The 16238-nt window shown below is 45.1% G+C and overlaps 1 protein-coding gene across 1 annotated transcript in view; it reads right to left on the bottom strand.

Moving 5' to 3' along the window:
• TTC39B (tetratricopeptide repeat domain 39B) overlaps nucleotides 1-16238 on the bottom strand; it is a 153672-nt gene that overhangs the window by 67913 nt on the left and 69521 nt on the right. The gene's annotated exons all lie outside the window — the stretch shown is intronic.

Below are 16238 nucleotides of genomic sequence, written 5' to 3'. Positions count from 1 at the left end.
ATTTTGCCCTATTCTATATAGCCCTAAACAAACAAAACCACCATGTGGTTATAAACTGTTAAATAAAATATGCCATGTATACTACCCTTTGGATTTCTCTCAAAAACCTGGTTTGATGCTAACTCCTAACATGGCCAAAAACTAAAGACAAAAAAAACAAAACAAAAAATGCAATAGCATACACAGAAACAGATCAAATATACTACATGAGACATCATTACTGATGTCCTGACAAGGTCAGTGGAAAAAAAGCAACAGCAGCAAGAAAGCCAGAAACAAAACAAAAACATCTCAGGAGACTAGTTTCCTGTTGGCATGCACCTGTGCCAACTGGGAATAAAAAAAACAACCCTCAACGGTGTGTCCATTTCCTCTAAAATCTTTGCAGTTGGGCTCAGTGTGACTAATCTTGCACACACTAGGGATGTTAATGTGTAGTTGATTACACAATTAACCAATAAAACTGGGTTTATCGGTTAATCATATCAGCTATACGCAACCCCCCCCCCCCCCACTGCCTCTGATACATAGGCAACAGTAGGGAGGAAGGTGGGAGCCAGTGCCTGTGGGGAGCTTGTTCCCACCTGCTCCCCTCCCTCCCCCCATCCCGCTGCCTTCCACAGAGGCAGCAGCAGGGGGTAGGGAAGCTGACTTTTAAGCCGACTCTTCACATGCGCTGGCTCTGCAGACCATCTCCCCCACCACGCCTCACCTCCTGCGCTGCTGCCTCTATCACAGGCACTAGGGAGGCAGGAGCCCATGCTCGCCTAGGAAGGACAGGGTTGTGGGTTCTACTCCCGCTTTCCCCCAAGTCGGGTCCAGTCCTGTCCGGTCTAGTCAAGACGACCAAAACCGGTCAGCAGCAAGGATAAGGGGTGCTGTGGTGGAGTGGGTTCCTTAGGGGTGGGTAAGGTCATGGGTTCAAGTCCTGGGTCCAGTCCCCCAGAGCACCTACTCCCCTGTGTGTAACCTCCAGAATTTCTAGTCCTTAAATGTTTTTCGCAAATAAATGATAGTTAACATTCCTACCCTACATTGAAGGCCATTATTCCTGTGACAGATGAGTAGTTTTGGAACATGCTTCACAAGAACGGTTTTCAGGGCATGGAGGAAGGCACAAGACTCTCCTCCCACAAATTCTTGTCAATGAGGGAAGAAAGACTGCTCCTCTTGGAAAGGCTAAATCCAAGAGATCAGCTTACTTCCTAAATACTGTTCTTATGAGGTATAGGCTCTTTCTTTCTTGCAAAGAGTATTTCTGTGAAAATGGAATACATACCACACCACAGAGCTCCCCCTCATGTAGTAAGTGAAGGCAAAAAAACACTAACAATTAACATAACTCTTAGCAACTGCGTTCAGGGACAATGACAGTTAAAAAAAAAAAAAAAAAAAAAAAAAGAGTGTGCTCCTGACTTTAGACTTTGTCTCCTTCATTGGCTCTCAAACTTTCTGGCCCAAGACCCACCTGGTTCAATGCAAACCTTTCCATGGACCACCAGTAGCGAATGAAAACTTGCCTTTAATTACATAATTACACCCAAGCCTTTTTGCTAGTGCTACAGGTAGAGAGAATAGTTTCTGTTTACCAGTAAGAAAAGAAATATTAATTTAAATTATTAAACAATATAAGCTTTAAATTATTAAGTGCTTTAAATTTCTCATGTGAGTTTATCAAATTTCACTTTAAATAAAGTAAAATATTTATTTGTGTCGAACACAAAAGGTTCCCATGTTTTCTTTATGGCAGGAGTGGGGAACCTTTTTTGGGTCTGGGGCAACTGACCCACCGAAAAGTCAGTTGGGGACCACACAAGTGAGAAACAACAACAAAAAACCTCCAACTCCCACCCCCAAACGTGACTGATATGGCCCCCAACTGAGACTCTTTACTCCTCTGGCATACCAGCCGCACTGAGGTTCAGAGCTTCCCATAGACCAGATTTACTCTTCTGGGGTTCCAGGGTTAGTGGATTTTATGGGTCCCCCTAAGCTCTGGGGTTGTGACAAAAATGGGAGGTTCAGTATGCAGGACAGGGCTGCCAGTGAGAGAAATGGGGTGCAGGACCTAGGCAGGAGGTGGGGTACAGGAGGGAATGAGGGTATAAGGTCTGGATGGGAGGCAGGTATGGTTGGATGAAATAACATGATCTTGGTAACTAATTGACCATTCATTATAGGGAACTTTCTGGGTGTCTGGCTGGTGAGTCTTGCCCACATGCTCAGGGTTTAGCTGATCGCCATATTTGGGGTCAGGAAGGAATTTTCCTCCAGGGTAGATTGGCAGAGGCCCTGGAGGTTTTTCGCCTTCCTCTGTAGCATTGGGCACAGATCACAGCTGAAGGACTCTCTGCATGTTGGGGCCTTCAAAGTATTTGAAGGCTTCAATATCTGAGACATAGGTGAGAGGATTATTCTAAGAGGGGAGGGCGAGATTCTGTGGCCTGCACTGTGCAGGGGGTCAGACTAGATGATCATAATGGTCCCTTCTGACCTTAAAGTCTATGAGTCTATGAGGTGCAGGAGCAGGCTGGGAGTAGGGTGTCTGGCCAGCTGGAATGAACAAGAGCAAGGGAAGGTGCAGTGTGTGGCCAGGAGGAAGGGTGCAGGATCAAGGGTGGATGCAGGAACAGGCTGGGGGTAGGGTGTCTGGCCGGAGGAAGTAGCCAGAGGTTGCAGTAGCCAGGGAAGATGCCAGTGTGGGCTCAGAATAAGTGTCTGGCCGGCGGGGGAGGGCGGCAGGTGTGCAATAGCAAAGGAAGATGCAGGGGTGGGCTGAAAGTAGGTGTCTGGTCAGGGGGTGGATGCAGGAGCAGGCTGAGGGGTCTGGGGGTGTGGGGATCTGGGCATGAGGAGGTGGGGGGAACATACCTGCCTTCATGCCCCGTGCTGCTCCCAGGCATGGCCCACAATGATGTTCTCCCAGCCAGGAAAGGGAGAGAGCTTCTTCCCCATGAGCTGGATCGTGCAGCGAGGCTTGGGGCTTTCTCTCCCTGCCCCGCAGCAGGAAGCCAACGTTGGCGTTCTCTCCTCGCCCCCCAGCAGGAAGCCCTGCCATGGGAGCGAATGAGGGTGAGGCTGAAGCGCCAGTGTGGGTTCCCTCTGTGCGGGGCTGAGCTCAAGCCACGGACCACCAGGAAGGCTAGTGGTCTGTGGACCCCAGTTTGAGAACCACTGGTCTACAGTAAAAGCTTACAGTGCAGGCCCAGAAGTGCTTTAAACTCAAAATGTGGCCACAACACGAGCGCTGGGAGAGTGCTCACCCAGCCCTCTATATAAACCACCTCCATGAGAGTAATAGCTAACAGTGCTGGGTGCACAGCTCCCAGCACTTTAGCCTGGTTCACACTGGCACTTTACAGCACTGTAACTTACTGCGCTTGGGTGGGGGGGGGGGGGGGGGGGGGGGGGGGAGAGTGTCACTCACACCCTTGAGCCAGAGTTTCAGTGCTTAAAACTGCCAGTGTAAACTTAGCGGACAGTTTAGTATTATGAAAGTGTTCACCCCTGGGGTATCCCCTTGCTGCACTATATGGGACAACTCATCCTACCCAGAATTTCTGACAGTTGACCACAACCTCTAGCTAAGTCTCTGTAGGACAGTTTTAGTGTTCTCACTGAGACAGTCTCCAGTTCACACCTTCTTGGGTAACAAAACACAAGAAAAGAAGGATATCAAAAGAGGGTAGCCTGGCAAGTCTGCATCACGATCTAACCCTTTTCCTTCAGGACTTATGTTCAAATGGTCCCAGTCAGTCTCCCGAGGCTCAGTTTTTCCATCCACTGTGAGGCTCACCAAGCAAGCAAACTGTCTCAGGTTTCTAGCTGCAGTCATGTTTAGCTCCGTGACAGATGCCTGGAGGTCTGCTCCCCTTCTGATCAGCCGCCAAGCAATCTAAGTTCTCTCTACACTCCTGACATTTACTGCTGATGAAGTTGGATAGGATCAATTGGACCCACATACCCTTGTTAATCTCTTGCTCAGAGATTTGTCCAGGCATTCACTCAAGCTTCCACTAAGGATCATGTCAGGGGTACTGACCATGCCCATCAACTCCCCCATCTCAGGAGTAAAAAAACAAGTACCATTGCATGAACACAAGTTGGTGTTATTCATGGTGCCAAGTGACTACAGGGCATGATCTATGGCTAGGATAAACATTCCCAAGAAGGAAGTAAATATCACAACACAGCCACAGTCCAGTCTGCCACCAAAACGTTTTTGGAAACCAAAGATACCATTTTTCAAGTGAACAGTTTTCGGCTAAGGTAAAAACTGAGTGCTCTTTCCATTAAGTACCCAAGCAGAGTTTAGACTGGACAGGAGTATGGCAGCTATTGGTTTCAATCCCAGACAGAAATAACTTACTACATCATCTAGGAAAGCTATGGCATACTGGGCCTGGGGCTGGAGGATCCAGTCCATCGGCCACTGAAAAGTCACAGAAGACCCATGAAATCAGCATGGCTCAGAACTGATATAGTCTATAGGGAATGGCAAAATCTCCCACTGCCCCTCCTGCCCCAATCAGGTCTCCAGCATGAGAGGGATGTGCCAATAGCCCTTTGTAAGATCCAGCATGTGATGTTCCTCAACAGATATAGATCTTATAAAGGAGGTTCTGGATACTGCAGCTCTAGCTCTGGCTCCAATAAACAAGCCTCTGGTGTGTTCTATGGCTTTAAGAAGTTAACATGATACATTTGTTAGTTTTCTTATTGGTAAATTGCCTAATCTTGTAATTTACTGGTCCTACTTGTTATGTAATTTCATAGGGCTCACTGTCAGGCCAAAAGTTCAGGCTCCATTCTATGGAGTAATATGAGCATCTGATCTACAAGGTTAAATTCTCAGCAGAGACACTCTTATTACATGAATTCTGTTGGGCCCACTGGACATTAAGAAAATTTTCCCTTGAGCATGTACCTGAGGCTTCAAGCCTTTTTTAAAGATTAAGCGAAGCACATACTGTACTACATTTTAATCTCAGAGTCCCTATAAATAGCAATAGAAGTTCTGTAGCACCTAGGAGCCCCTGTCCAGGACTCGGACCCCATTGTACAGGGAGTTGTACAAATACAAAACAGAAAGACAGTCCCTTTACTTTCCACATCCCTTGCACTAGAACCAAAATCTGCCACAGTTGCCTCAAGACTTCAAAAGGGGAAAGGACAGTAGATGACTCACACTTCAAATGGCTACATTAGAATTATAGACCTGTATTTCCCCAAAATGTGACAAGTGCCCATATGGTGCAACACAAAGCACAAGCCAAAGTACATGGACAGCTCTCCAAATAATTCTTCCTAGTCTCAGCTTCATTTTTAAAAGAATTAACCAGTATTATGACTGCAAAGGCAAAATAAAACTTGAAGTGAGAGCTTAGAGTGGCACAGCTCTACCACTGCAGGTGTGCCCCTGGAAGATCTGCTGTGTAGCTGCTCTATGTCTGTGGGAAAGAACTCTCCTGAATACATAATTATACCACCCCTAACAAGAGCATCTCCTGCCAACATAACACTGCCCACACCAGCCCTTCAGTAGGTGAAACATTTGTCGGTCAGGGATGTGGGTTTTTTCTCCACAATCCTGACCAACGAAAGTCTTACCAACAAAAGGACTGGAGTAGACAAAGCCTATAGCGGCTTCCCTAAGCTGATGGGAGAAATGGGACATAGCACTGTCCAAGTCAGCACATAGCTTGGTGTGATTTATGTTGTACGGAGGATAGTTTATCCTCACCTTGATTAACAAACTATGTCTATATAAACTAGTGTAGACATAGCCTGAGTATTGCCAATATTCTTTGAGTTTGCAGAGTCTGAGGTGTGAACTTTCCCAGTAATTTCCAATTGGTGTTAACTAGGGATGTAAAATCCCATTGAACTAACTAACCAGTTAAACACATTCTTTAACTGGTTAACAGATTAAAGTGGGCAACTGGGAGTTAGAATAGCCCCTGCGTCTGGGGTGCCCTGGCTTGCCAGAGCAGTCCATGCCTGCGGTGGGCCAGGGCATCCTGCAGGTATTGGCTGCTCCGCAGTCCTCATCAGAGCAATCCCTGCCTGCAGAGTATCCAGCCTGCTGCAGAGGCTGCTCTGGGGGATGCTAGAGCAGACCCTACCTATGGCAGGCCAGGGCCGTGCTTTAGCCCCACCAATAAACCTTAACCAGTAAGCCTCACCCATTTAATGATTTATCGGTTAAACCTGCATATTCCTAGTGTTAACTTCAATGCCAATGACAATATTTTTAAAAGTAAATAATTAACTATTTTACTGTTCAAAACATATAAGGAGAGAGGGAACACAGTTAAGAAGGTCTAAACAAACATTTCCTAAAGTGCTGGAAGGCTCATCAGAAGGTAAGTCAGAGGCCAGGTAGAGCAGTATGTAAAATGTATAAATTAGAGAGAAGTAAGCCTTTAACATACGACAGGACTATGGAGGGAAGGGAGAAATGAGCATATCCCAATGAGGGCTGTTACACTAGATAAATTAATTAGAATTATTAGGGTGTCAGATTATACATCATTCCTGTGCTCACAAAATGGAGTCTGTAAAAGTTCCATTTTGAATCTGAGGAAGAGATAGAATCTGGTCTTTCCTGCTTAAAAAAGGCTTTGCACTCAGAACACCTAAAGGTTCACACAGCACAGACGGGTGCACCTCTCTCTAATTTGTGCACTCTGCCCAAAGTTATGCACACAGTTCTTTAGGAGATGCACACTACCCTATAGAATCTTTGCACACGTCACTGAATTGGTACACCCAGTATACAGTTCTTTTCCCGCCCAAGAGTTAATAAAAGCCCGTGAGGAGGGTTCTCGTTCGTTTTTGTTCATCATTATGGATGTTGTAGCTTATGTGGATTCCGCTGTATTGCTATCTCACATGCCACCTGCATGTGGAGTAGTCCCATGTTAGCGAGTTGGAGCCAGGGATAGTGGCAGCTGGCCTTGGTAACATCACCACAATTCTTCTGGGATCACGTGGATTTACCGAAGGGTCATTTGCTTCTGAACCAAGTGAAGAGCAACAGTCCAAGGAGGTCGAGGATTTCTTGGCGGTCCTGTGTCGAAAGGCCTGTATCATTCGCTTCGAGGGATCTCCTCGTAGGTCCTCCTCTAAGGCTTTAAACTAGCCGCGGAGTAGAAGGTTACGAGCACCGATCGTGGACCATCTTTGTAATGTATATTCCTATTGTATAAGAGGCTTTCCTGTCTTCTTTCTTTTCTAGAGTTAGGGTTGGTTGTGTTTGATGTTATAATTTCCTGTGTATGCTGTTTTCAATTCTGACAATATATGGCTTGGCCCTAAATTTGTGTGTGCTTATTATCGTGTATGGGAAAGGATCACCGGTGATAGAGAAATGGTAGTTTATTAGGTGTACCTCGCTTCTGAATGCAGGGACAGTTAACATTTTATTAGTCAGAGCGAGTCAAAATTATTCTTAATTATTTAAAATTAAATGTTGCAGCATTCCCTGTGCAACAGTTTTGGCGACCGCGGCAGGACCTGATAAGGATTTCTTTTTCCCTCCTTGTCAGGTTCTTCAGCTCAGCCTATCTAAACTTATAAAGATAGAGCTAAAGCAATACAGGATTTGTTAACCCTTATACGGTCCATTGACTCGGGGAGGGTTGTTTCCTCGGGGCCCTAGTGTGACTGTATTCGGTAGTGAGAGTATGCTCTATTCTGGTACAGGCCACCCGGTAGCCAGTGGTTGGCGATTCACTGGTTGGGCATGTTGGCCCTTCCTTGATTTAGGCCGGTGCAGCAAGCAGGCCTCAGCCTACTTCCGGGTTGGGTCAGCCATAGCTGTACCATTTTAAACCCCTTTTGCTGCTTTTCGTTTAGTGTGCTGTACCCTAACTTGAATCACTTCTTTTATTTATTTTATTTGTATAAGTCTATTGAGATCTAAGTAATCTAGAATCTCTATAGTGAGGCAGGCTTTGGATTTCAGGCCTAGTCTGGTAACCCAGCTTCCCTTAGGATTTTATTTTAAAGAGTTGGCTAAGCAACTCTAAGCTAGGATGGCATCACCCCAGCTGTTTGACACGCAAGGCTGGAGACTGCAGTTCAATAAAAATTCTGTGGAAGCTGCAGTGAATTTATTTGGGAAGGGGGCAAATCCCTGGATCAAAGAAACAATTAGTGGGGAGGATTCCCTGACAAAATTCTGTCAACTATGGGAGAAGTAATGAGGCTAAGCCTTGCTCCAATAAGGAACACTGTAAGAGAGCTTTACTCTATGGCTTAGCAATTGTGAGTAAGGAACTGGCTTCCCAAGTAAACACAATGCGGAAAGCTCTAGATGAAACTGCTCACCAAAAGGAGACTGCTGAGAAGCAACTCCTACAGAAAGTAACCGAATTGGAATCAAATAGCATCATGATTAAGGGATTGACCACCCAGGTATCCCATCTTGAAACCCAAATTAGGGAAATGCAGATTAAGTACAACCAGGCTGAGGAGACTATACTGGAAAAATCCTCCCAGCTGAATGATTCACAGGCTGCTGTGAGGCTGTTCACAGGCTGTTAAAGGAGGCAAGCAGCGTAAAAACTGCAAATAATCATTCTATCTGCCAGCAGACAATTTTGAGGCTGCAGCAACAGCTAGGCACTGTAAAGATGTGATGACAGCCCCAGCCACACTATAATAATATTGATTGGTTTGGAAATATGGATAAGGATACTGAGATTGCTCCCTCAGCGCCACCTTCATATGAAGGAGGGGTGGGTGATAAAGAAACTATGGCTCCAATTACCACTACAGTGGTTCAATATCCAGGACAAGCTCACCCTGTGGTTAAGCTGGAAAGGAAGGTTCTCTCTCCTGAGCAGGCTTGAGCTATGGAGGAAAATATGGGGCCATATAATAAAGAAAGAGTATTGAACTGGTTGGCCAAGTTATGTGTAACACCAAATTTAGCTCCAGAAGATGTTGTGTTATTGTTAAAAGAATGCATGTCAATAGAGGATTTCCTAGCTCAGCCTTATCATGTTATCAATTATTTAAATGTAGAACATTTAACACATGATGATGTGTTGAGTAAAGTTTACACTGAAAAACAAGTATTGGGAGAAAAGCCTGATCAGTATCTCATGAGGAAAAAGCTGCTTTATTGCCTAGCAGGCTTTGGTGAGCAGAGAGCTGGAATTCTGAATTATGACACCTGAATTTAAGAGAATTTATTATAGGGGTTTACTGCCAGCCATTAAATTGGCTACGGGAGCATTTGATTACATTACTCCACCTCTCTCTGCTTTTGAAAGGAAGGTGAGAGAGATCTTTGACCTGCAGCAATTAGCTAGCCAAGGGTTTAAACCCGATAAGAAGATTTTTGCATTAAGCATTATTTAAAAGGGAGAGATTTACCAAGACCATCAACATGGGTGTGCAATAACAATGGCAGCAGCAAGCCTCAATATCAATCTAAAACATTTGTAGGCAAGCGGGATGATTTATTTGCTAATAAAAGGGTCTCGTCACAAAGAATGGTGAAATATCTACCCTGGGAAAAGATTAAAACGATGGATATGGATACTGTTTTTAAGGAACTCATGTACTATGAAAATGCCAAGGGAAGACCTGGAGATGTGGTGGTGTCATCTTGTATGGAACCGCCATTTTGTGCAAGTGGGGAACTGCCGTCTTAATCAGTCACCCAACATTCCTGAAGGTCACCATGACAGCATACGGCTTGGGAATTTTAGCCACCATATTGATGACAACAAACTGCATGGGAACTCAGAGCGTGAGAATTTTAAATCCCTTCAATGAAGAGGCCGAACTTCCCAGTCGCTTATGATAGTGGTGCCACTATCATTTGATTTGTTTGGTAGACCGCTTATAGACACTGCATACCATGAGGAGTTCAGAGTAATTCATCAGAAGACTCTCGTGGGCATCCACAAGTCTAATATGCACAAGGCAATCACCGGAGATTAAGAGGACATCAATTAATCATGTAAGAATTTTATACTCTTATAATGGAAAAGCCTCGATAGTAACTTTTATTTGGAATGTGAACTGCACAATTGGACCTCTATCAATATCTGCTACTATGGGTTTGCAAGAGTTGAATGGTGTAGGGATTATGGGAATCAATCTAATCAAGAAATGTCATTTAATTATCAATCTTCCTAATAGAGTGATGTACCAAGCTAACAACTATGAAGACGCTGGAACTATGATACCGCCATCACATAGACTGGGTGCTATTAAGGCATGCCAAGAAAGAGAGTTACCACAGTGGGAACCTTGCATTCAAGGGGTAGTGGAAAAACATCTAGCTATATTCGCCAGACAAAAACTGAGCTGTGGGAAAGTCAACAATACAATACGGCTATGGCTACACTGGCCCCTTTTCCGGAAGGGGCATGTTAATTTCAGAAGCCATAATAGGGAAATCCGCGGGGGATTTAAATATCCCCCGCGGCATTTAAATAAAAATGTCCGCCGCTTTTTTCCGGCTTTTAAAAAAGCCGGAAAAAAGCGTCTACACTGGCCCCGATCCTCCGGAAAAAAAGCCCTTTTCCGGAGGATCTTATTCCTACTTCAAAAATTCCTACTTTTCCGGAGGATAAGGGCTTTTTTTTCCGGAGGATCGGGGCCAGTGTAGACGCTCTTTTCCAGCTTTTTTAAAATTTTTATTTAAATGCCACGGGGGATATTTAAATCCCCTGCGGATTTCCCTATTACGGCTTCTGAAATTAACATGCCCCTTCCGGAAAAGGGGCCAGTGTAGACGTAGCCTACAAGTACATGGACTGGATCCTAAACCTTTGCAGCAGTATCGATTCCCATTGGAAGCGCAACAGGGGATTGAAAATCCCTTTCAGTCACTGCTATTGCAAGGAGTTTTAATCAAGTGCAGTAGTTTGTGCAACTCTCCAGTTTGGCCTGTCTTTAAGGCTGATAAGAAATCATGTAGACTCACAGTTGATTATTGAGAATTAAACAGGGTTACCCTGTTGTTGCCAAATACCCAGAAGTTATTGCTCAAATCACTAATGGAGGTAGATGATTCACAGTATTAGACATACCTAACGCATTCTTTTCTATTCTAACGCATTCTTTTCTATTCAGCTACATCCTGAATCATGGTATAACTTCGCTTTTTACATATAGCAACTAGCATATACTTTCACATGAGTGACACAAGGTTTTCATAACGCTCCAATGATATGTCATTAAATTGTCTCCGCCTCGTGGAAGAACTTAAAATATGCTAAAAACATGGTCAGGTACATAGATGACATTTTAATAGCTACTGAAGATAAGGCAACAAATCTTGCAGCCCTGAAGGAGGTGTTGAGTGTCTTAAAACAGGTTGGTTTTGTCATCAAATCCTTTGAAAGCTCAGTTGGTGCAACAAAGAGTAACCTATTTGGGAATGGATCTAGGTCATGACGGTCAACGACCTGACCATGCAAGAGTGGAACTTATTTCTAAACTTCCAGCCCCAACAGACGTTCATAGTCTGCGAATGTTTCTGGGTCTCTTAGGGTTCTGCTGAGATTTTATTGAGGACTTTGGTTTAAAGGCCAAGCCATTATATCAGCTGCTCAAGAAGTCCCAAATGTGGCAGTGTGGAGGTGAGGAGAAGAAAGCATTTTCCCTACTGAAAACATCACTGATGCAAGCACCAGCTCTTGCATATCCAGACCCCAACAAGGAGTTCCACCTGCAACTATTGACTTGGAAAGAAGCGATAGGAGCTGTTCTCCTGCAAAAAAATAGAACCGCTCTTAAACCGATAGCCTACAGGTCGAGACCGTTATCAGAAGTGGAGCAGCAGTATTCTGGATGCGAGAAGGAAGTGCTAGCTTTGGTATGGGCAATCCAACACTGGGAGTATTTAATTGGGATGTCCCCAATTATATTAAAAACATGTCATATTCTAGAACGCTATATTATTACTGGATGAGCAAACAATGGCCGAGTAAGTCACCCTTGACTAGCCCAGTGGACGCTGGCACTTGTGAACTATGAAGTTAGGATCAAACATTTAAAGTCCTATAACATCGCACAAGCTTTATTATGTAGTCCTATTTATACAAATGCAACAAATAATCATGTGTGTCCCATACCAGAGATTAAACGACCTGGTATTTCATCTACATTCGAATTGATTACAAATTATGAATCGGTGAAAGAATTGACGCCGAATGATATTTGGGTAGTTGACGGAAGCTGTCACGGACAGAATGGGAAGTTGGTGGCAGGAGCAGCTGCCTTACATGCTAACAGTCGAAAAGAAATTTTATCGCCTATTGAAACATTGTCCGCTCAAGCTGCAGAGATTGTTGCAGTTATTTTGGCCCTTGAGAACAGCCCTGACGGAAGCAATGTAACTATTTGTACTGACTCGGATTGGGTATTGAGAGATTTTGTAGACTGGATGATTGTATGGAAGGAAAGAGGAATGTGCACAATGGATAATCGTCCCATAGCATATGCAAACTACCTTAATTATTCCTGGAACTTGGCCCAGTCATGACAAGGAAAGACTTATTTATTTAAAGGTCATGCTCACTGGAAGAATCAGGCTGAAATATCAAAATTGAATAATCAAGTGGACAAATAAGCTAAGAGGGCGGCGTCAATTAATCTAAAATTGGCATGGAAGACAACATCGGAAGTAATCAATGCTTTTGAATCACCAGATGTGACAGAAATGATGGACATTGTAAAGTTTTAAGAACTAGATCGAGAAATAGTAAAATTGTTAAATCAAGGTAAACATAAGGACTATAAAATCTTCAAACACACAACAGGCCTGATCATGGAACAAAGGCAATCAGAAGTGCCAGAGGAAGAAGTAGTCTCAGTAGTAATTTTGCCAACCACATTGTGACAAGAATTAATTGCCTTGTCACATGCTCAGGGGCACTTTGGAGTAGAGAAAACTCTTAGTAGGTTGTTATCTGTGGCTTGGTGGCCTCAAATCACCTCTGACATGGAGCACTTTATCCACAACTGTTTAAGATGTGCCCAAAACAATCCAGAGCAAAAGATCTGCCAAGGATCATTAAAACACCAACCTGCGGAGGATCCTTGGACACGAATTCAGATTCACTTCATTGGCCCATTACCCAGATCTGTGCGAAGAAATCTGTATTGCATAGTAACAGTCGACCCGTTCACAAAATAGATCGAAGCCATCCCAACCCGTAATTGTACTGCAAAAGCAACTGCACGGGTATTGTTGAACGAGGTATTCTCGGGTATGTCTACATTACAAAGTTAGTTCGAACTAACGGACGTTAGTTCGAAGTAACTTTAATAGGCGCTACACTAGCGCTCCGCTAGTTCGAATTTGAATCAAACTAGCGGAGCGCTTAGTTCGAACTAGGTAAACCTCATGAGGATTAAGCCTAGTTCGAACTAGCTAGTTTGAATTAAGGGGTGTGTAGCCCCTTAATTCGAACTAGTGGGAGGCTAGCCCTCCCCAGGTTTCCCTGGTGGCCACTCTGGCCAACACCAGGGAAACTCTATGCCCCCTTCCCGGCCCCGGACCCCTTAAAGGGGCATGGGCTGGCTACGGTGCCCGTGCCAGGTGCAAGCCTGCCAGCACCCAGCCAGCAGACCCTGCACCTGGCACGGCACAGAGCCACCTACCCGATGTCCCGCAGCCCACCCCCTCTTCCCGGGACCAGGCTGGCGGCTCCCGGGAGCTTACCCTGGACCGCAAGAGGCGGGCACCTTCCTGGGCTAGTGCGGACATCGTGGACCTCATCCACGATCTCCGCACTAGGCACAGGAAAGTGGCCGTCTAGGGCAGGAGAGCTGCCAGCCTGGTCACCCAGGAGCAGGTGTGCATGAAAATCAAGGGGGTCCACTGAGACCCCCGACCCTGAGCCCTGAGCTTACAATGGCCGTCCTGGGTCAGACCAAAGGTCCATCTAGCCCAGTAGCCTGTCTGCCGACAGCGGCCAACCCTAGGGACCCTGGAGGGGATGGACCGAAGACAGTGACCAAGCCATTTGTCTCGTGCCATCCCTCTCCAGCCATCCTCAAACTTTGGGCAGGGACACCACTCCTACCCCCTGGCTAATACCACACCATGGACCCAACCTCCATGACTTGATCTCACTTCCCTTTAAACTCTGTTCTAGTTGTAGCCTTCACAGCCTCCTGCAGCAAGGAGTTCCACAGGTTAACTATTTGCTTTGTGACGAAGAACAACTTTCTCTTACTAGTTTGAAGCCTGCTACCCAGTCCTTTCCTTTGGTGTCCTCTAGTCCTTCTTTATGGGAACTCAGGAAGAACTTTTCTGAATGCACCCTCTCCACCCAACCCCTGCTTTTAGAGACCTCTATCCTGTCCCCCCTCCGTCTCCTCTTTTCTAAGCTGAACAGTCCCAGTCTCTGTAGCCTCTCTTCATCTGGGACCTATTCCCAACCCCTGATCATGTTAGTTGCCCTCCCCTCTCCCAGCCTTTCTCTTTCCCTCTCCCACCTCCTTTTCCCAGTCTCCCCCAGTTTTGTTCAATAAAGACAGAGTCAATGTTGGAAGAAACGTTATCTTTATTTTGTACATCAATAAGAAGGGGGGCTAGGGAAGGGTAAGTGGAAGGAGGTGAGGGAGGAATGGGGTACGAGCCCCCGATGGGGAGGACTGGGTTGGCTCTGCGGGCTTCTGGAGGTGGAAGCTCTCCTGCAGCCCCCCGATTGCCCCTTCTCCCCAGATGGCAGTCTGCGGCAAGTGCAGCTGGGCTGATGGCCGAGTGGTGTGATGTGCCCAGTGTGGGTACTCCGGGCACTCCAAGCCAGAACTTCTTTGCAAGTGGGGCACCCCTTAGAACTGTGTGTCCGGGGTGGGGGTCGGGACCCTTTAAGCGCAGCCCTCGGCTAGCCTGAGACAGCATCTCCATGCTCTAAGTCCTCCTCTGATGCCCTGCCAGCACTGCTTCCGGCCATCCTTAAGCCCTGTTCAGAGTCCACTCAATGTGGACTTGCTAGTTCGAATTAGCAAAACGCTAATTCGAACTAGTTTTTAGTTCTAGACGCGTTAGTTCGAATTAGCTTAGTTCGAATTAACTAATTCGAACTAAGTTAGTTTGAATTAACGTTGTAGTGTAGACATACCCCTCTTGATTTGGGAATCCTAAAGTTATATAGTGATCAAGGAATGCATTTTATGGGCAAATTAACACATTAGTTGTGTATTGCTCTAGGCATAAATCAGAGAGTCCATATAGCCAGACATCCGCAATCATCCGGATTAGTCGAGCAATCCAATAGGACGCTGAAGACTGCACTCAGAAAGCTAGTGGAATCTCAGGTTGAATGTGGGACAAACATCTTCCCCTTATATTAATGGCTGTCAGATCCACTATCAGTTCCACTGGGTACACGCAACATGAAACACTCTTCGGATGTTCAATGCAAAGTCCAGAATTATGGTGGATATAACGAGGGGTGCTCCCGGATGAAAACCAACCTCGGATTTTGATGGAACAATATATACAGCAAATTTTGCATACTATCTCAAGTGTCCAGAAAGTGGCTGCCATCAATTTGAAGAACAATATCAAAAGAGTGGATCAACGCCTGAATTATAGATTGTAGATCAAAGAATGGAATGTTGGAGATCAAGTACTGTTCAGGTTCTATAGTGTGAAAAATCACCCTTTGAGTCCAAGGTGGATGGGCCCATGTCCAATAATAAATAAAGCAGGACCCACGGTATACCAAGTGGAATTAGTATCTGGAAAAAAGAGAATAAAAAAGTGGTTTCACAGCTCCCAATTGAAACTATGGATGGGAGGAGGTTATGTCTCAGTAGGAAAAGGGAACGTGACTTCTCAATTGCCAGCAAAGACCCCATGGTAATCTATGTCTAACACTAATTGTTATTTTGTTTATTTCAGAAAATGAAGACCAACTTACATATGTATATAGTTCTTGTTCCACGTATTGTATTAGGAAGAGGATCAGTATTTCTAGAAAATGAATACTGGAGATTTACCGTGATTGATCGACCATTATCTTTTTGGAATATTCCCAAAACATCGACTATCCTCGAGACATCTACCAAAAGGTATGCTCCCAATCAAGAACTTTTTCAATCATAGAACATTTTGTTGTATGCATATGAATGGGATGGCAAGTGTTATTTCAATATCACTGATGAGAAGAAAGGAACTAAAAAATTGGTATTCGAATTGCGGAAAGGAAGCAAACCAGTTGTGGTTTGTACTCCGAATTGGGTGGACATGG

Source organism: Pelodiscus sinensis, chromosome 6 (assembly GCF_049634645.1).
Source record: "Pelodiscus sinensis isolate JC-2024 chromosome 6, ASM4963464v1, whole genome shotgun sequence".
NCBI classification, from domain to species: domain Eukaryota; kingdom Metazoa; phylum Chordata; order Testudines; family Trionychidae; genus Pelodiscus; species Pelodiscus sinensis.
Note: the sequence above shows the minus strand (reverse complement) of the source record. Positions and strands in the feature narration are given on the sequence as shown.